Source organism: Camellia sinensis, chromosome 12, assembly GCF_055761805.1.
Source record: "Camellia sinensis isolate YWXY chromosome 12, ASM5576180v1, whole genome shotgun sequence".
Classification (NCBI taxonomy): domain Eukaryota; kingdom Viridiplantae; phylum Streptophyta; class Magnoliopsida; order Ericales; family Theaceae; genus Camellia; species Camellia sinensis.
In genome coordinates, this window is record NC_138972.1 from 170803899 (window position 1) to 170826020 (window position 22122).

The window sequence follows — 22122 nt, forward strand, 5'->3', positions numbered from 1 at the left end:
TGCAAGAAAGCACAGTCATCCAAACGCGTGTCAAATGCGAGAGAAGAGAGATACGTCCAAATGCATGGCAAATGCGAGTGTAGAAGGGTTGCACAAGAAAGCGCGATGCACATATCAGTGCGAGTACGTCCAAACGCAGCACGCGAGTGGAGAAAGGGTGCAAAACGCGTGATAAACGCGAATGTGCGGGTACGTTCAAACGCGGCAGGCGAGTGGAGAAAAGTTGCAGAACGCGTAATAAACGCGAACCTACGGGTACGTGCAAACGCAACACGTGAGTGGAGAAAGATTGCAGAACGTGTGATAAATGCGAACATGTGGGTACGTCCAAACACAGCACGGGAGTGGAGAAATGTTACAGAACGCGTGATAAACATGAACATGCGGGTACGTCGAAACGCGACACGCGAGTGGAGAAAGGTTGTAGAACGCGTGATAAACGCGAACATGCTGGTACGTCCAAACGCAGCACGCGAGTGGAGAAAGGTTGCAGTCAAATTGAACGAGAGCTTCTCCGAATGAACCGCACATACAATATCGTACCTGCAAAAGAAAGAAATTCAACAGGTACAATATAGTAGGAACACATGTTCAATCGTTAGAACAAGAAAACATTTTAATATGAGATAAACACATGCATACACAATGCGAGTGAGAAGGTGCATAGCAATGCAAGTGAAAAGATGCATGACAAAACAACTAGAATGAGCATAACAATGCAAATAAAACATATGCGACAACGCGACAAAGGGGTTCATAACAATGCGAGTGAGATGTGCATGATAATGCAAACAAAACGTGCGCGACAACGCATATAGAGTGTGCATAACAATGCGAGGAAGGTGTGCATGACAGTGCAAACAAAACGTGTGCGACAACGCATATAGTGTGCGCATAACAATGCGAGGAAGGTGTTCTTGACAATGCAAACAAAACGTGCACGACAACGCATATAGTGTGTGCATAACAATGCGAGGAAGGTGTGCATGACAATGCAAGCAAAACCTGCGCGACAACGCATATAGTGTGTGCATAACAATGCGAGGAAGGTATGCATGACAATGCAAACAAAACGTGCACGACAACGCATATAGTGTGTGCATAACAATGCAAGGAAGGTGTGCATGACAATGCAAACAAAACGTGCGCGACAACGCATATAGTGTGTGCATAACAATGCGACAACAAAGAGAGGCACATATTCAACGCATGCATGGTCAAGGCATGTCATTCACGATGTTGAGATGCAATTTCAAAGCAGGATGAGGCATGCTCAATGCAAGAGCGAAAAGACGTATAGCAAGCGCGCTTATTACAAACATGACAATGCATTGTAATGCAAGGTATTCGAAGCCATTTTCGAATATCGCAATATACGAAAGGATATGAAAAAGGATACAACTCGCGCGTACCAAGCACCGCACATGGAGGATACGGTTCGAGGCCACCATGGGGGCCGTGTAAGCTTCAAAATTGTACTTTCTTGAACTTTCTTGAGAGGTTAGGGTACCAAACAACATAAATGACTCAAACAAGGGCATTAGAGGTGCATCGACGACAAGGGGAGGCCATCGGCCACAAAATGACATCATCGGCCAACAATTTAGCCGATCGGCTAACAATTTTGCCGATCGGCTAAAAATGGCAAATTCGGGGTAGTTTTGGCATTTTGCCTCGGGACTTTGAATATAGGGTTCCAAACCCTATATCCTCACTTCTCCCTTGCTGAAAATCCTTGCTCTCTCTCTCTCTCTAGGTCATTTCCCACCCTTAGATCCAAGCTTTTCCCTTGTTTTCGAGCCTCCTACGACTTCAGATTCGTGAAAACGTCTTCGTTCCAAACACTTTGAACCGAATGAAACACGATTTTGGTGCCCCATTCTCGATTTCCACCACTTCGGGTTTGTTTCCTCCGAGTTTACCTTGATTCCCGTGCCTTCTTCTGAGCCTTATCATTTTCCTCCGTTTTTCACCTCTCAGGGTTGACTTTCGGTTGACTTTTTGCATTTTTACCCATTTTTCTTACCCTCAGCAATTTTTACACTCTTCTCGTGATGGCGGACGATATTCCACGGGGTGGGACTCCCCCAGAGATGGATATAGACCCCGATGTCGAGCTCTTGCCGCTGAGTGTTCGACCGTTCGACCCGGCAACCTACCAGCCTGCGATACATGTACTGCCTCCCGGTAGCATCCGTCAGTTCAGGAGCTACGCACGAGGCGCGCCATTGGAGCTCTTGCTACATGAGCCAGAGTAGCATCTATCCTTTGGTGCTGCTGAGGTATACTCTTCCCCTCTTTTACTTTCTGCAATGCAAATATGATATCTTGAATAGGCAATTCTGTTCTTTAACTGAATAACTCGAACACACTGCTACATCATATGCTTTCACCTAGAGCACAATCATACACGATATCTGTGTGGACTCGAACACATGCACACACACTGCATTTTCATCAACTCTGAACGCATTCAAACACTTTATATCTAATACTGCTTCGCATCTGTTTGTCTTTGAACACAGGGAGATTCCTATGCCTTCCGGGGGTATGGGAACACCATTGCCCGAGGTTGGTATATGGAGCTGCCCGACGCAGTCTTCCATATCGTCGATCAGGCCGGCTTCAGCATTTTCTACATGGGACTCTCGCGCCTCACTGCGAGTAGGCCTCTTCTAGGTGCTCTGGTGAAGAGGTGGTAGGACACCACCGATTCCTTCCACCTTTCTGTTGCAGGGGAGATGACAATGACTCCTTTCGACTTCTCCATGCTCACAGGCATCGGAGTTGGGGGTGGTTCGATCCCCTTCGACACTGATATGGACGACTGAGATGCTACGCAGATCAACTTGCTTGGCGCTCGGCCACCTCTCTCCCGGCCAGGGTTCGTGAGGTATTCTTGGTTCGAGGACCATTTTAGAGTGCAGATGCTGACGACCCGCGAGTAGGCCAAGCAGTATGCTCGAGGATTCATCATGTTCTTGCTAGGCAACACCCGCTTTGTCGATCGGGCAAACACAGCTGCTCTTTATCTACTGAGCGCGCTGGTGGATGTGACGTGTATCCGGTGCTACGACTAGGGTGGCGCAGGCCTAGCTACATTGTATGGGTATATGAGCTCTTCCTCTCGCCGCAGCGGACATCTACTCGGAGGCTACTTACGAGCCTGGGAGGTACACCTTCTCTTTCTGTTTTACAGTTTTACCTTATACTATCTGTACACCATACACACTGCACACACGCAATCTGCTTTACACTGGCTGTAAACTGCACACACTGTGCACATGCAATCTGCTTTACATTGGCTGCACACTGCACACGTTGCGCACATGCAATCTGCTTTACACTGGCTATACACTACACACACTGCACAATACACTGAACACCATTATCTGATTTCTACTTTATCTGTATATTGCCTTACTAATAAGCATACTCATTCTTACCCTGTTACACTCTGTAGTTGTGGGTGTATGCCTACTTTCCGAGGCTTGCCCCAGTGTCGGATGTGGAGATGCCCCCCACAGTTCCATACTCTCATCGGTACGACGTGAGGTGCGAGCGGAGGCCGAGGGAGTCTTTCCTGTTTTTTCGCCTACCATTACCGCAATAGAGGTAATTCAAACATTGCCGTTTGTTTAAGCTTTGCTTTACGTTGTACTTTCAATAATAGATAACAAACTGTATATCCTGTCATTTGTCGATCACTTGGCAGCCCTGGGGCGTGTTGCCAGAGGCAGTGAGAGAGCAGTATGCGGGTGCTCGGGAGACTGCCCGGTTCAGCATTTTGGTGAAGGGTCCGGTCTACTAGGTATGGTATTTGGAAGAGTGCTTTTTGCGGCAGACCCTCGGCTTACCAGAGTAGATAGTCCCGAGGCCACCTCGTATCCATACGAGGGCCACCGAGAGGTACACCCTGGAGGAGATGATGGATTTCACAATAGGCTGGGATTCTGACCTCTTCAGAGATGAGGGCGACTACACCGAGTTCATCCAAACTTATCTCATACGACCTTTGCCCGGTGCTCACTGAGCCGAGAGAGAGAGGCCTGTAGCACTAGCCGGAGGAGCAGGAGTATCGAGGGCACTTCGGGCCCGCGACAGGAGTGGCTCCCGGAGGGGACAGGGAGTAGAGTGGCCAACGCTGCCCACCACCATGACATGCCGAAGACAGGGTGGGGAGACTTATCAGATACCCATCGCTCCTGCTCCGACTGATCATGAGCTCGTCTGAGACCACGGTTCGACCCCGGTACGTACTATACTTTTCATTCTGTATAGTCATTTCATTTCAGTTGATATTTCGCAAAAAACTAAATACTTCAACGCTTTTGCAGGCTTCGATTGAGTACACTAGTTAGTCTTTGGAGCTAACGACCTCAGTGATGGGGATGCGGCAGAGGAGCATAGACCTACTGACCATCTATGGTATCCCGGTAAGTTCCTTCAAACTCACTCCCAAGACTTTGCATATTCTGTTCCATACTGATCTGATACATCGCATTATCAATACGACACTTGATACACTGCACCCACATACCACTCACGGTACTAATACACTGTAACTCACATACTGCTCATAGCATTCATCATGGCATTCATACGGTGCTCACAACATTCGTACACTGTACACATAGCCTTCATACACTGTATTCATAGCATTCATACATTGTACTCATACACTGTATTCGATATTCATACATTGCTCACAGCATAGCACAACTGATGCATTTGCCAATTATTCTTTTCAGGCCCTATTCCAGATGTCGGTCGTAGGGGGTGCCTCAGCAGGACCTTCAGCGCCTCCTAGAGTGGCAGGGGGAGCCAGACGGGGGATGATGATACATAGCCGAGGCAGGCATAGGCGCATTCGCTCTAGGAGCAGTTCACGGGAGCCTACCCCGGATGATGACGAGTCTGATGCAGAGGCAGAGTCGCCTCAGGATGAGGCCAGAAGTGACTCAGATAGCGAAGGTGACGGCGGCGATTCTGGGACTTCATCCAGGAAGAGGACGAGAACAGACTCCCGTGCTTGAGGCGACTGATGCTAATCCAGACACTTTGCCGCTTTTCCCTTTTTGCTTTATTTTTCTTTTTACTAGTAGTTTTGCACATTGTAGTGCATCAGGCAGGTTTTATTTTCTTCAAAACTATGTACTTTTGCAAAAGAAAATATGATGGAATGAAACAACTCTTTTTGTTGAAAAAGTGTTATATTTGTACATTCTATGCATCGCATCGCATCACATAAACGAATTTAAAAACAACTCGATAAGTAAATGAACAACAACTCGATAAACAAATCAAAACAACTCGATAAGTAAATGAGAAAAACTTAACAACTCAATAAGCAAATGCATATTCTATGCGATAGAGGGGCATCAAATACGCACTTTGGTGCCACCAGGTTACCTTCCAGAGGATTTTTCTTTGAGTGTTCAAAAACGATACATCATGTTTATACTGGAAAGAAGTAACATCTGTATGTGAAAACCATAGGTGCTGCTTGTCTTCTTGATCATATTCACAACTTTCCCTACTCTCCAACGGGATAGCAGACTAGGTTGGCTCAGTATCCGGAATCGAGGTGCATACATGCTACCTCAACCTATGGGGCTTCCATACAGATTTCAAGCCGAGGATATACCCCAAGGTATTCAAACCAGACTTTAGTCTCAGAAATTGCAAACCTTTGTGTTCTAGGCAACAGCCATTCGAACTCTAGTTTCCACCGTCGCAATTGGTCTCCTAGGAACTCATTGCAAACACAACCAAGATGTCCCTGGCATGGAACGATACTTAGAGAGAGCACTTCTAATCGCCATTCTAGCATTGAAACAGACAACACAGTATTCTGTTCACTTTGAACACACAGCTCGTACAGCACACTACTCATTCTAAACACACAGCTCATAACGTAATACTCTATTTATTTGGCACACAGCTCATACAGCACACTGCTCACTCTGAACACACAGCTCATAACACAATACTCGGTTTATACGACACACTGCTCACTTTGAACACACAACTCATAACACAGTACTCGGTTTATTCGGCACACAGCTCACTCTGAACACACAGCTCATTCTGAACATACTGGATGTAGTGACAGAACTTGCAGAAGTTGAGACAAAATCAGATGCTCCAAATTTTCTCTTTTTTCTTTTGCTTTACAGCCTGGAACCTATACAGCTTCAGGTTGGTCTTGGTTTTACTGTTCTCACATGACCTAGGTTGAACCCTACAGTTTTATAAAAGAACAAATCCAGTTTTACACATATGTGGAGAATGGCATAGCACTCCTGAGCACAAAACGATTCATTTTGAAATTGAGAGATGAGTTTTTGACCGAGTATTGAGTCTACGATTGAACACAGCGCACCATGACTCAACAAAGAAAAACAAAAGGTAAACAACCTAAACACATCAAGAAACACTCGCAATGACTTAAAACAAGAATCGAGACAAAACAAAAGACACAACACTCAGACGTATTTGAATGGCAAGAGACCTTTCGGTTCACAGGGAGCCAATTTCTCCGAGTATTGTTTCCCACCCTTTCTCATTTGTGATTCTCACATCACTGGGCCCTCAGGCCCTATTTTTTTTGAAAAAGCCCTTTCCTTACTTTTTCTCTCAACGCACATCTCTCTATTCTTCAATCTCTGTTCTTTTTTTTTATCCTTCCCCTGGGTGGTTGATGGATAAATAGGAAGTTGTGGGCTCTTGCCCCTGGTATTCTACCAGATTCTCATTCTTCCGCTCACAACAATGAGCTTTCCCACAGAGCGGTTGCGGTGCAACCATATGCGCAGCAGATTCTTCAATTGACATCGGTTGACGATGCCCTTGGCCAGTTTGGATGTGATCAAATCTGTCCAAATGAGGGAGTGGAATATCTTGCTCCATTCCAGTTTGTGCTTCGCAATTAGCCTGACACCTCGTTGCTTAGAGGATGAGAGATCTTTTGGCCCTTTGCTGTTGGCTTCAGTTGTGCCCTTTTCCGGCGAATATGGTGCCTTTTCCGGCAAGTGTGGTGACAATGGGGAAAAGACAGAACACCTGACTTAACTGTGCCCCTAGTTCATCATTTTTACCATTTTTTGTTCTGGTTTTCTACTAAAACAATTTTGACCAACATGAGAGTTAGATTAACATTCTTGCTCGATTTTCTGATTTAAAATCATGCAAGTTAGGTTATGAGCACTGAAAATTTTCCTTTTTTGGGTCCAAAAAATGGTCCAGTTTTGGAAAAATGGAATAATTTTCGAGAGAATTAGTCAACTCCAGTAAAAATTCTAAAAACTATTTTTGCAAATGGCCACTGCTCAACCAACACAAAATTTACTCTTGAGATGCACAACCTCAGATCCAAAACAATAGAAAATTCCCCTTGTCTCAATGGCACTGCATGGCAACTGAAAGTTGCCTCTAGTCTGAAAAGCGCCGCAGCACTGCACGGCAACGGAAAGTTGCCCCTAGTCTAAATAGCGCCGCAGCACATGGCAACCAGTCCTCACAGTGACAATTACAATCGAATTCTCGGATATAGAGACGACAAAGATGACCAGAACCATCACATGAACACAGTCGATTTGGAAGTGTTTATGGCTGGACTTCAGAATGAAGTTACCTGCGTATCCCAAACATGGGAAACAAGCCTGACGTAGTTTCGGGTTAAGGTACACTCGGGTATTAACCTCTCCTTTTATGCTCTAACTTTTGCCAAGGTCGCCCTTCCAGGTCTTCAACCTTGCGAGCTCTGTTTTTCATTTCTTTTCATTTCTTCTTTTCTTTTCATTTTTCATTTTCTTCTTCTTCTTTTTTTTTAATTCTTTGCATTTGCTCTTTTTCTGTTCTTTTTCTTGCTCTAACTTTTTCCTAGGTCGCCCTTCCGAGTTTTCAGCCTAGCGAGCCTCTCAATGGTAAAAGTGTAGCTTTGTCCATGTCAAATGGTTTTGAGATCTCGAAGCCATCTGAATCTAGGAGAGTGGCCGTTGTTCGCTGATGATGTAGGAGTCCATCCAGTTGGGTTTGAATTGCCCCAGTGTTGTGGATAGGAACTCGGTTGTCCTTCAATAATACTTTCTTCTTTCCTCCCTTCTGGGATTTGGCATTCTTCCCGATCTTCGTTAACTTGAGAAATGTCCCAATTTTTTACTCTTCGAGCACATCTGACATGCTTGCCCCTAGCTTGAGGGGTGATTCTGATCTAGCTTCGCAAGATTCCTTTGATCAATCTGATCTCCTTGATCTGACTTTCCTGCCTCTTGTTCGAGGGCTGTTTCAAATCTGACCACGCAGGCCTCACATTGTGGTTGATCGTTGAACATTCTGAATCCAAGTTCAAGGTTTCAAAGTGAGGGGTCGAGTCTCGAGGCTGAGAGTGATCCTAAGCTGCACAATCTCAAGAGCGATTCCACAAAGGTCATCGTAGGACTGCCCAAAACATTTTTTTTGAAATCTTTCAAAGAAAGCGACTAGTCGCTCGCGTTGAAGACAATGCGGAACCAATCTGGATCAAGCCAAGATCCTTCTCAGTACACATATTAACAAGCATGATCTCAATCATTAAAGGCTTAGCACACCTCTCTTTCTCTTAAATGATCAAATTTTGCAAAACCCGAGGAATTCGTTCCTCTTTGTTTTTCACCATAGTGTTCAAAAAGTTTTGAAAAAACTTAGGTCAATGCAATGACTTCAAGGCACAGAAAAACACAGCTTTTTAGTCATATACTGCCATCTTATTCAGAACTTCTGGCACACCCTGGTGCAAGGCAGAAGCAAACACAACAGTGTGAAAACCACTGTTGTTTCATTCAGATCTTCTGGTGTAACTGGCTCCACGGTAGAAACAAACTCAAACGAAAGCGAAAAGACAAATACAAAACAAGCAAGTGATGTCCGAGGTAACAACCCCGGAATCACCCGACTCCTACAAAACAGGACTGACTCGACACAGCAAGACAGACTTGACTGACTCTGTAAGAAAACACTAACTCTGTACAAAACAACAAGACTGACCCAATACCCATGTCAGAAAGTACAAAAACTAGCGTTCAGCAATGCTCAAAATAGTGCGTGCCAAATGCCACATCCGGAGTAAATTGAGCGTCGCCCGCAGGTGGTCCAACCCCCGGTCACATCAGACTATCCCTCAAGTTCATTGATCCAGTGACGATAGACTTTGCTGAGCTTGGCGGGGCGATGACCTCGTTGTCAAACAAATCCTGTACTTCGTGGTGAAGACGAAAGTAGTTGTCGGTGCTATGACCAATCTGTTGATGGTAGGCACAGTACTGGGTGGTATGATGACCGGGTGGAAGACAACCAGGGAGAGGTCGAGGATCAAGAGGTTTGAGATGGCCTTTTCCAATGAGGATTCGAAGAGCCTTGGATAAAGGCATATAGAGGGCAGGCAAGACCCTGCGACCTCGGGGTTGATACTTTAAGGTTTGTGGGTTTTTGCTGGGTGCACTGGCAAAGGGGTCAGCAAGTGCTGACTTGGCTTTCCGATCTCTTTTGACTGCAGGATTGGAGCTCAAAGGATCGTTTCTCGTACGACTGCCCTTCTCCCGATTCTTCCCTTGCTTTGAACTGCTCTCATTCGGAGTGGCGAAATGTCATCAACAGTTCTTGCAAGAACTGCGAGCACTTGTTGTTTGTTCAGTCCTTTGGCCTTCAAAGCCTCAACAACCCACAAAAGTTGTTCATAGGGATCGATGTCTGCCCCCACCGTGTTCTTTCCACTTGCCTTAACTTGGTTGAAGGTTTGGGTTGCTACATCAGTGCAAAGCCCGGTTGTTGCCGACACATCATTGCCCAAATTTGGGATGGCTTTAGGTTGGCTGAGTTCAATTACAATTCGCCCTAAGAGTGGGCCGTCTTCTGGTGTGAAATTTCTGACATGTGACATGGTCGGTGGCGGAGCCGATAGTCCAAAGGCTAGATCAGCCATAGTTCTCTGAAGATTGCCGATCATTCCCATTAACTCAAAAGTAGTGGGCTCACGAGTTTGAGATGGTTGGGGTTCCAAGACTAGATGTGTGGTAGGTGCCCCATACGGGCATTGCATTTCAGCATCGGTCTCACCCTGCATGGTGATTCCTTGGTTTAATGTCGTTGCCATGACCACAATTTCTTCTGAACTTTGCATCATCATGAGTCTGTTGAATTCAACAGAGGGGATATGACCGGTGACTAACGGATCGAACGAACTGGTGAACCCTGAATGGCCTTTCTTTGCCTTACCTTAGCGAAGGAAAACGTTGGCTGCTCTGAACTGAATCTTTGACCTAATAAAGTCTATCAACACAAATCCAGTGTACTGGGGGGATATTGGAGCCTTCTGAAGCTACAGTTCCAAGACCACTCCTAGCAAAAGAGAAAACAGACAGGATCTCAGCTTGATTTCACCAAAACTGGTATAAGCATAGCTGCATGACTGTGCTCTCTACTGAATTCTGCCCAAAATTCTACCCTGTAAACTAATACCCTCAGGTAATACTGATCCCCAAAATACTGATGCCCTCAAGCCTGATACCCAAACTTGCAAACTGATACATGCATTCCTGGAGAGGCACACTCTAAAAGCACATAGCAAGCAAGTAAGAGCCAAAACACCCCTATGGAGGGATAGGGTTTCCCTATCCTAGTTTTATCAAGAACTAGGGTTTCGCTACACACACAGCAGTTTCAAACAACCTATAATCGGGAAAGTAACCTGTCTTAGCTTGGAATAGTCACTACAGTTTCCGATATGCACTAGGTCGAATGGTAAAAAAGGGTGCCCCAGTAAAAACCGGGGTTTGTGTTCCCGTCGTGGCAGAGCCCGCAACCGGTCAACATTATGGCATGGTTTTCCAAGCAAGCCTCCAGCAAACCGTTCAAGAATAGCATACGGCAAACATGGTGTTATAGGCGTACCAATGCAAATGCAATGCAAAGAGACATATAAGTGTAGTCAAAACAAGATATCATGAGTTCGAGTCAAGTTCTCTAAATCCCCAGCAGAGTCACTAGAAACCGTAGACGTGCTCGAACATCAGGACTCCTCGCGCAAATGGCGCAAAATCCATTTTGTTCATTAGCTTACTATAGTTCGGACTCAATGTCGCAGTTTTGAATCTAATCTCGCAAAGTGCAACGCAAGACCGATAAATCACCAAAGAGTCCAAATCTGACAAATCGTTTTGTAAAACTAATTTTTAATGAAGAAGTACCAAACATGGATTGCTTTGCCAGATACAGAGTCGGCACCTAAATGTTTTGTTTTGAAAAATTTAGGAAACCTTGACTTGTGCTTAAGGCCACGTGTCCGTCATCACCAAAGTTGCCTCGGCTCGGGAACTAGGGTATGAGAGGGGAAGGTCATGCAATAAGCACCCCTGCTCGCCTGATCAAAGATCGGCCTTTACTAACATGATATCTTGTTTTTGAAAACACATGCATTCTTATTCTGGTTTATTAGCCTAGAATTACTATGTGATGCGCACAGCATAAAAGTATAGGCTAGATCACCTAAGTTGAAACAAAACATCTCATGTTTGTTTGCTTGAAAATGGTTTGAAGGTGCTACTCGCAAGTAGGCTAAGACGTGGATTTGCCACCCTCAAGTGGGCTTAGAAAACATGATTTTGCCACTCTCAAGTGGGCTTAAAACTCGCATTTCAATGAATTGTTCCAATTCAAGCAATCCAACCTTCACCCACAGGCATTCAGGCAGTTATGTCATTTAAACAAATAGCCTCATGGCAAGCATGCTATCATGGGAACACTTACACGCATGCAAGATGCTAAAGCATAAACACTTACAGTGTATTCTGAGCCAAAACAACAACTAGTTAGTAATCAATGTGTGATCCTAGTTCATGTTAAGAGGCTAATGCAACACATGCAAAATACAACTAAAATAGGCTCGGCTATTCTAAGATGTCATATGAGATGTAACTTGATAATCATGTATTCAACTCGGTATTGAAATACAATACGGTTGGTATGATGCGCAGAGCCCGGTGCATGCAATACGAATGAATGGATGCAAACATGCAAGCATAAGGATGCTAATCAAAACATGACCTAGAACTAACCATTGTAAGCGGTGAAGGAAAATGGAGAAAGATGTGTGGTTGGAAGACATTCACACACTCACGCACACTTATTACAAAATTCTCCCTCTTGACGGAGGGTCCGAATGAATAATATAAGCTTGCTACGCTAAGCTATTCTAACTAATCTAAAAATCTAATTAGACTAATTATTACAACATCGAAAGTAATTAACTAACAAGCTAATTAATTATTACAATCCAAATTGAAACAAATAGCTACACTAAGCTAAATGAATATTACAAAACCAATTAAATGACTAAATTATGTGAACTAATCATGGATACTGAAATGGCCTCGCAGGCGTGGAAGACATGCATGCTCGGTCAGCTTCGCTCGGAAATCCATTGTCATGCATCATGTTGCCTCTGTTTGCACAATTCTGCACCTCTGAAAATTGTACAAATCTCCAACACACTTCTGATTCACCCGATGGGCACTCTGAGAGGCCATCGGCCAAAAAAGTATGGTCATCGGCCAAGGGATAAGGGTCATCGACCACTTTTGAGTCCATCGGCCAAGAATTTTTAGTCGATTGGCACACTAGATAGCCGATCGGCCATCTCTTCCTACTAACTGCTCTTTTTGCTGTAGCAGAGTACAAACAGAGGCATGGCAATACATTTGCAAGAAAATGTTGTGCGACTGCACCCCTTATCATGTTTGGAAATCAAAGGAGTGTAGTGCTCAGCTCTCGAGCCATCAATCACGCATTTCGATGCATGATGGCCAAAGAGGCCAAGTTGCACAAATCAATATGGAATGAAATGCAGGAAAACGCATAAGGGACCTTAACCTCTATCATGTTTGATCAAGAGTGTCGACGATCGAGAATTGAGGCACATTTCATTACTTCGAGTATGAAACGTCCCTCGTTTCTCATGTTTGGCGTAATGCCCCAAACCAAACACAATGCAATGTATGCAACATGGAGATGCTATGTAATGCAACAAAAGCATGCCAAATGCAATGTAACAAATAAGCAACAATGTCATGCAACCTAAACATGCAAACATGCAATGTACCAAGCATGCAAAATGCAATGCAACCTAGACATGCAAACATCCAATGTACCAAGCATGGAATAACAACAAAGTGGAGCAAGCAGGCAACAACAAGCAAAGGCAAGCATGCAACAACATGCAAAAATGGACGTAAATTAAAAATGGACAGACCTTAGCCATGGCCAAATCAGTGGCCAAATTGCTATGGAAATGAAGTACAAAAGCACATGCAAGCAAGCATACACATCGGTTCATAAACAAGGCATGAAGATAACAACTCCCGCGCATGAGCAGTGAGTGAAAAGCATGGATGTATGATAATACTGTAGGCTCTGAAATCATGCAGGGAATGGTACCAAACCACTCCAACAAGACGAGCATAGCATGCAAGAAAGCTCAAAGCTTGAAACTAGCAAAGGGGCTTAAACCATGGCCATGCAAAGCAAGCCCCAAAGGGGCTAGGGCATCCAAAATAGTCCCAAGGCAGGTCAAAATAAGACCAAAAACATGCTTGAGCCTAGCCAACACAAGCTAGAACAAGAGACCAAAAGCATGAAGCATGCAAGGGTACAAAGGGGCATTACACTACACCTATTAAAACCAAACATGGCATGACTTAACCAACCAAAAATACAGAGTTATGGCATGTCAAAATAAGCCCAAAAACCCACTGAGATGGCATTCCAAAGGCGTAAGCATAGAGACATGCACAAAGACTGATTATTGAAGCATAGAGAGCCAAACTTACGAAGCATCAAATGAGTGAAAGGTGCAAGTGTATGACCGCATTACATGGACTAAAATGACATATGAAATGATGCCAAATCATGAAAATGGTCCAAGTAATGCATGCTAGACACTCAAAGCTAACAAACTAGAATGCACTAAGGCCATACAAAGCACAGTATTCATGACCAAAACAACACAAATCAGAGCTTGAGCATGCTAAAACAAGGCTAAAAGCTTCTTTGGGTTGAGCCAAAACATGCAAGAATAATGGTCCAAAAACATGATCCATGTTATGCTAGCATGCAAGATTACTCTACAAGTATGTGAAGCATGCAAGATGCTATCAAACCAACTTTAGACAGAGGTGAAGCATGCTAAAATAACACCAAAAAGTTGCTAAAATGGAACCAAAACATGCTAAGCAAACATGCTACCATTATGAGCTATTTATAGTAACATACAAGACACAAGGAGAGGGGATGACCCTCTCCTATTTGAGACCTCAAAGCCACCTTTCCACCACTAAAAATCCTCTAGATTTCAGTGGTGAGAAGGCCCAAACAAGGTGGTCTCAATAGCTTAAAAGGATGATTCAAAACAAGGCCAAACAAAGCCTAAGAGGGGTTAGACTACCCCAAACACAAAAGTGACCTTAAACAAACATCACAAGCATGAAAAATCAGAACCTTTTATAGTAGTTTACTCACCCTTGAAGGTAGTTTACTCATCCATGAAGAACACCTCCAGGAACACAACTCCAACAATCTTCTTGGATCAAAACCAGTCCAAAACAACCAAAAAAAACCTCAAGAAGCCTTAGCAACAAAAGGATGGTGTTATAGTGGGTGCTTTAGTGCAAAAGTATGAAAAAATTACACTTTTAAGCTCAAACTCACACAAATAGAGAGAGAGAGAGGGAGGAATATAGAGAGAGATATATCACTTGTATCTCAATTTTTTAGAACCTTTGGAAAGGGAGACGGGCCTCCCTTCTTATAGAATTTCAATTCTCAAGGTTGTCGAACAAGGTTGAGTCTTGATGCAATCCCTCCATACACGTGTATGGAGGATGAGAATGGTGCTCACCAGCTGTCACAGCTGGCACAAAAATATCTGCAAAGGCAGGTGGAAAGGTCTCCGCCAGAAAATATGGCCGATCGACCAAAAAGAGTGCCGATCGGCCACCACAAATGGCCGATGTCACAATGCCTTAGCCGATGGGTTGTAAGGATGGCCAACAAGCCACCCACTTCCCTCCGAAGCAAAACCCCAAGTCCTTGGTCCACAACCAAGCACAAAATAGACAGGTTGAGAGATCCTAAGGCAAGGCGCGCGACCGAGACCTTCGGGAACTCAAAACGAACACGATCATGGATAATCATTGAGTGTTCCAACGATGACATCCAAGTCTTGAGGACAGCTAAAAATGGGGTGTCTACAACTCCATATGAGATGCAGGGTGTAGATCCATCTGTTTCACAGCATCGTTTGAATGCTGACCCTAAATACAAGTCGATCATTCAAAAAAGCCAGCGATCAGCCTCAGAGCACACTGCCGCCATCGTTGAAGAGGTTGACTGGTTGCTTGATGGGACTTGGCGAGTCTACGTCGATTTCACAGACCTAAACAAAGCCTGCCCCAAAGACTGTTTTCCCCTCCCCAGGATAGACCAACTTCTAGATGCTACGGCGCGTCATCAGCGTATGAGCTTCGTCGATGCCTGCAGAGGCTATCATCAAATCACTATGCATTCGGAGGACCAAAACAAAACTATATTTCTCACCCCAAGCGGAACCTATTGCTATAAAGTTATGCCTTTTGGGCTGAAGAATGCAGGGGCAACTTACCAAAGACTAGTCACCACCATGTTCAAGGAGCAACTTGGCCACACTATGGAAGTGTACATTGACGATATGATGGTCAAGTCCATGGAAGAGCAAACATTCGCCATTCTACGCAAATATGGAATGAAGCTGAATGCTTCCAAATGTGCGTTTGGGATCGGCTCTAGCAAATTCTTGGGTTACATTGTCAAGCACCGAGGAATCGAAGCCAACCCAAGGCAAATCACAGCAATCCTGGAGCTTGGCTCCCCTCGCTTAGTAAAAGAGGTTCAAAAGTTGATGGGGATGGCTACCGCACTCAACAGGTTCATCAGTCGGTGCACAGATCGCTGCCAACAATTTTTTCATACACTATGGCAGGGCAAGGCTTTTGAATGGTCCACCAAATGCGAAGCCACTTTTAATGGCCTCAAGACCTACCTCCGCTCAGTACCACTCTTGACAACACCTACGGCCGGTGACCCGCTCATTTTGTGTCTGGCAGTTTTCGACAGGGCCGTCAGCGCCGTACTGATAAAGGAAGAGCTAGGGGAGTAGCGGCCAGTGTAGTATGTGAACAAGGCAATGGTTGATGCCGAAACATGCTACCTTCCACTAGAAAATCTCATCCTAGCCCTAGTCATGGTGGCAAGGAAACTAATGCATTACTTCCAGGGAAATAGCATTGGGGTGCTAACAAATTATCCCCTCTGATCAGTACTACGAAGTGCAGAAGCATCAGGACCGGTTTCAAAGTGGGCTCTTGAACTCGGCCAGTACGACATTCAGTTTCTACCTAGAACCTCAATCAAGGGACGGGTGCTTGCCAACTTTGTTGCCGAATTCAGTGGGGGTCTTGCCGATTTCAAGACTGATGAAATTCGATCGAAGCTGAACTGAAGAATTTATATTGGGGACATTTGGCAGTTGTACTGTGATGGATCATCCAATCAGTGGGGCAGCAGAGCTAGAGTTGTAATCATGGCTCCCGACGACACAATAATTGAGCAGGCCGTCAAGCTCGGCTTCGAAGCATCAAATAATGAAGCTGAATACAAAGCCCTTCTCGCCGGTTTGTGGAATGCACATCTTCTAGGTGCTCAGCGTTTGCTTGTTTTTTCCGATTCAAAACTAGTGATCAATCAACTAAAGGGAGAGTACGTAGCAAGAAACGACTATATAGCGGCTTACATGAAAATGACCAACTCCTTGCTGGAAAAATTTGACCATCATGAATTGAACCAAATAACACGTGATCAGAACACATACGCAGATGCCCTTGCTTGCCCAGCCTCTGCCATTAACTTAGAGGTAAACGGACCATCGAAGTAGGTTTCATCCCGGAACCGAGCATTGGCCCTTCGGAGGGAGTCCAGGTCAATGTTATAGAATCTGGACCGAGCTGGATGGATCCCATTACTGCATTCCTGTCTTCCAAACAGCTCCCAGAGGATAAGAAAGAAGCACACAAGCTACGAAACAAAGCCCTGCGATACTACTTGGATCTGCAAGGAAGGCTTTATAAAAAATCCCTCTCTGGTCCATATTTGGAATGTGTGCACCCGGAAAAAGTCGAGGAGCTTTTGACTGAAATACGTGAAGGCAGTTGTGGCATCCATTCTGGCGGGTGGTCCTTGGCTCATCGAGCCATGACACAGGGGTATTACTAGCCGACCATGAGAGCAGATACCGAATGTTACGTGAAAAAGTGTGAACAGTGCTAGAAGTTCTCTCCTTTGACCCACCTGCCTGCTGAAGAGCTAAGCTCTATAACCAGTCCTTGGTCGTTTGCCCAATAGGGACTTGACATCGTCGGACCACTGCCTCGTGCCCCAGGTAACAAACGATTTTTGATTGTCGCGACAGATTATTTTACAAAATGGGTAGAAGCGGAGGCACTAATGCACATCTGAGATACCGACGTGAAGCATTTTGTTTGGAGAAACATCATAACACGATTCGGCATTCCAAGAGCACTTATCTCAGACAACGGTACCCAGTTCGATTGTGGTGTCTACCGAGAGTTGTGCAGCAAGTATGGTATCCTGCCTTACTTTTCCACGCCGGCTTATCCACAAAGTAATGGTCAAGCTGAAGCCTCTAACAAATCCATCTTGGACGGCATCAAGAAAAGGCGGGAGAAAGCTAAAGGCAAATGGGTCGAAGAATTGCCGAGTGTGTTGTGGGCTTATCGAACTACGCTGAGACGATCTACTGGGGAAACGTTGTTTGCTCTATGCTTTGCAACCCAGGCAATCATACCTTGGAGATCGGCCTCCCAACCTTGAAATCGACAGTTTTTTATATGGGCCAAAACGACATGATGCTGGCCTTCAATTTGATTCTGATTGATGAACGAAGAGACCATCCCCTCGCATCCATGGCGCGGTATCAACAGCAGCTTGCTAAGTCGTATAATCATCGTGTTCAGCTGCGCCTCTATACACCAGGAGAGTTGGTCCTGAAGAAAGTACTCCCAGTCACCAGGAAACCGACTGATGGAAAATTGGATCCTAACTGGGACGGCCCCTATCAGGTCGATTCAATCGCAGGAGTAGGGGCGTATTGGCTCAAAGACATGTCTGGAAGGAGTCTTCCACAGCCGTAGAATTCAACGCACTTGCACAAATTCTATCATTGAACCCGACCTGTGGGGAATGATACTAGCTTTGAATGGCTCACCATGTACACATTCCACTTTTATAATACAAAGATTCCTGTTCACTTATTGCCAACTCTAGTTCAAAAGTGTTCCGATTAAGCCTCCAGATTCGGAGCGCCCTTTGTGGAAATCCCGATTGGCCGATTAAGCCTTCGAATTTGGAGCGCCCTTCGTGGATACCACGATTGGCCGAAAAAGTCTCTGGATTCGGAGCGCCCTTCATGGATATCACGATTGGCCCATACAAGTCTTCGGATTTGGAACCCCGTCGGCGCATGACGCCTTTGGGTTGAAAAAGCCTTCGGATTCGAAGCCCCCTTCGTGGATATCACGATTGGCCGAAAAAGTCTACTAATTCGGAGCGCCCCTCATGGATATCGTGATTGGCCGATTAAGCCTCCGGATTCGGAGCGCCCTTCGTGGATATCACGATTGGCCGAAAAAGTCTACTAATTCGGAGCGCCCTTCGTGGATATCATGATTGGCCGATTAAGCCTCCGGATTCAAAGTGCCCTTCGTGGATATCCCGATTGGCCGATTAAGCCTCCGGATTTGGAGTGCCCTCTTTGAATATCATGATTGGCCAAAAAAGTCTCTGAATTCAGAGCGCCCTTCGTGGATATCACGATTTGTCCATACAAGTCTTCGGATTCGGAGCCTCGTCGGCGCATGACAGCTTTGGACCGAAAAAGCCTCCGGATTCGGAGTGCCCTTCATGGGTATCATGATTGGCCGATTAAGCCTCTGAATTTGGAGCGCCCATCGCGGATATCATGATTGGCCGAAAAATTCTTTGGATTCGGAGCACCCTTCGTGGATATCACGATTGGCCGATTAAGCCTCCGGATTCAGAGCACCCTTCGTGGATATCACGATTGGCCGAAAAAGTCTCCAGATTCGAAGCGCCTTTCCTGGAGATCGTGATTGGCTGATTAAGCTTCTGGATTCGAGGCGCCCTTCGTGGATATCACAATTGGCCGAAAAATTCTCCGCATTCGGAGCGCCCTTCGTGGATATCACGATTGGACCATACAGGTCTCTCGATTCGGAGCCCCGTCGGTGCATGACGCCTTTGGGCCGAGTAAGCCTCCGGATTCGGAGCGCCCTTCGTGGATATCACGATTGGCCGATTAAGTCTCCAGATTTGTAGCGTCATTCGTGGATATCATGATTGGCCAATACAAGGCTCCGGATTCGGAACCCTATCGGTACGGGACACCCTTGGGCCAATTAAGCCTCAGAATTCGGAGTGCCCTTCGTGGATAAGACGATTGTCCATCTCCGAACTCGGAGCCCCATTAGTGCATGAGACCGTATAAACGAGGGCTAAAACATGTAAACATTCAAAATGAAATGGGGCAAGCCGAATAAGTGCGTGGTGAAACATGACGTAGAAACATGTCGTACGAACGTTCAAAATAAAATGCGTCCTTAAATTAATCAATTGGCATGGAGTGTACTAATATAATTAGAAAGTACAATAACACTTGAAATAGAAAGTGTATTGTTATTCAATTAAACAATAATTACATGAATTTTGCATTACAATGCCTACAATGTCTACTTTTACACGGCTTCTCCCTCATCGTCACTCTTTTCGACTTCAAAGGTGGAGAAGGGCAAATGATCACGATGGTACCGTGGTAATGCCGAATCAACAATAACCCATGGTCCTCGCATTTTCTATGGCAAACATGCTTGCCGTATCTCGGTCGGCAATGGCGTGACTCAATAGCCGTTGGGTCACTCTCTCATCCAAGATCGAGTTAGATTGACCCGCCGCACGTGGCTCGGTAGCTTGAACTTTCCTAAGCTCCCTAAGCTCAAGCTCAGCCTTCTCCGCGCAAGCCTCCAAACTACGGATTCCTTCGTCCTTCTTCTCTATTTCCCGTCGCGCGGCGTGCAAACGCATGCCGACTTCATAAGTGGTGTACAGCCCCTTCACCGCCCCATGGATGCCTTCTCGAAATACTTCGAAGTCTTGTCGTCCATCCATCGACTGCTGGACCTCCGGTGAAAAGATCTGTCGAGCGAACTTGACTGCTACACCTGGATCGTTAACGATGGAATCTGCCTCCGTCATCAGTTTATTCCCCACGAAAACTGCAAAACTCAACGGTCGTGGCGTCGCATTGGGCTCGCTTCTTGGTCGTGGTGGCGGGAAACTTCCCCGTTGCCGTTTTTCTTTTCGGGGTGATCTGCTTCGACGACTTGGGGGTTGACATTTTTCCCGTTCCTTGGTCGTCCTTCCTTCCGTGCGTGTGGGCTTGCTGCTGCGATTCATTTGCAGTGTCTAGTTGAGCCAATGTTCATCTTTCTCCTCTGCAGTTGAAGAATAGTTTGTTTGACATTCGCCCTTATCCCAGGCTAGTTTAAATCAAGTCTGAATAAGAATAATTGGAATCACTGGCGCAAACTCACCCCATTTATCCTTAATGTATGTAGCGTCCCCGAGGCAACGTCATTAATTCTAAATGCCAAAAGCCAGATGTCAATCGGACCATTACATAAGCTGGTCCTATTCAGCTTCGGAAGCTCATGAACTGGATGGGACAAGGGCAGATTTATTAATCTGATCAGCCAAGTACCTAAACCAAATGCCGATTGATTTATGCCGCAGGCACTCCACGAACTGGTCTTATTCGGCTTCGGAAGCTCATGAACTGGCTGGGGCAAGGGCAGATTTATTAATCTGATCGGCCAAGTACCTCAACCCAATGCCGATCGATTTATACCGCAGCCACTCCATGAACTGGTCCTATTCGATTGCCGCAGCTCATGAACTGGCTAGGGCAAGGGCAGATTTATTAATCTGATCGGCCAAGTACCTAAACCCAATGCCGATCGATTTATGCCACAGCCACTCCATGAACTGGTTCTATTCAGCTTCAGAAGCTCATGAACTGGCTGGGGCAAGGGCAGATTTATTAATCTGATCAGCTAAGTAACTAAACCCAATGCCGATCGAGTTATGCCACAGCCACTCCATGAATTATGATACTTGGCATTGAAAATGAAATGTAGCCATTTTATGATTGCAAGCTTTACCATTCATTAATAACAAAATTTAGAACAAATAATCGCAAGGTAAAAAAGGAAATTTTCGTTAGTAAATTGGGCACAAATTGTAGCCATTTTACATACGAAAATTACTAAACAAAAAGCTACAAGTTTGCATGAAAATGCCTATCAAAAAACTATGACTGTAGCAATACATGAAAATTACCTAACAAAAAGCTGTAAAAATACATTCAAAATCTTAAAAGAAAAACAAGTGTCGCCCAAATTAGTCCTTGGAGTCAGACTCCAGCAGCTCAACATCCACTTGCTCGTATGGAATCAGCATAACCAATGTCACATCAGCAGCAGTAAGGGCTTCGAGCCAGGTGTGTTTGAATCCCTGATTTTCAAATTTGTGGACGTCGTCCACATAGTCGGTGAAAGCAGCACTTTTCTCGGCCTCGAATGCCTTGCAAGCCTCCGAGTCGGCTGCTTCCTTCGCCTTCTTTAATTCCTCCAACTCAGCCTCCAATTTGGAGATCGCCTCCTGGGCCAATTTGGGCTCGTCTTCGCTCAGGTCCGCCCTCTTCTCGGTGGCTAATCTCAGTTGATCCGTGTTATGCGCCCTCTCCACCTCTGCCTCGGCCCGCACACCTTCCATCTTTTCCCGTAAAGCTTCGAACTCGGCCTTGCTCCATTGGCCCTCAACTTCTGTTTGTAAACGGCCAAGATGTTCGACGGCGTCATGATTGCAACGGGCCATCTCGGCTATCCTTCCGACGGTCTGCAAAAC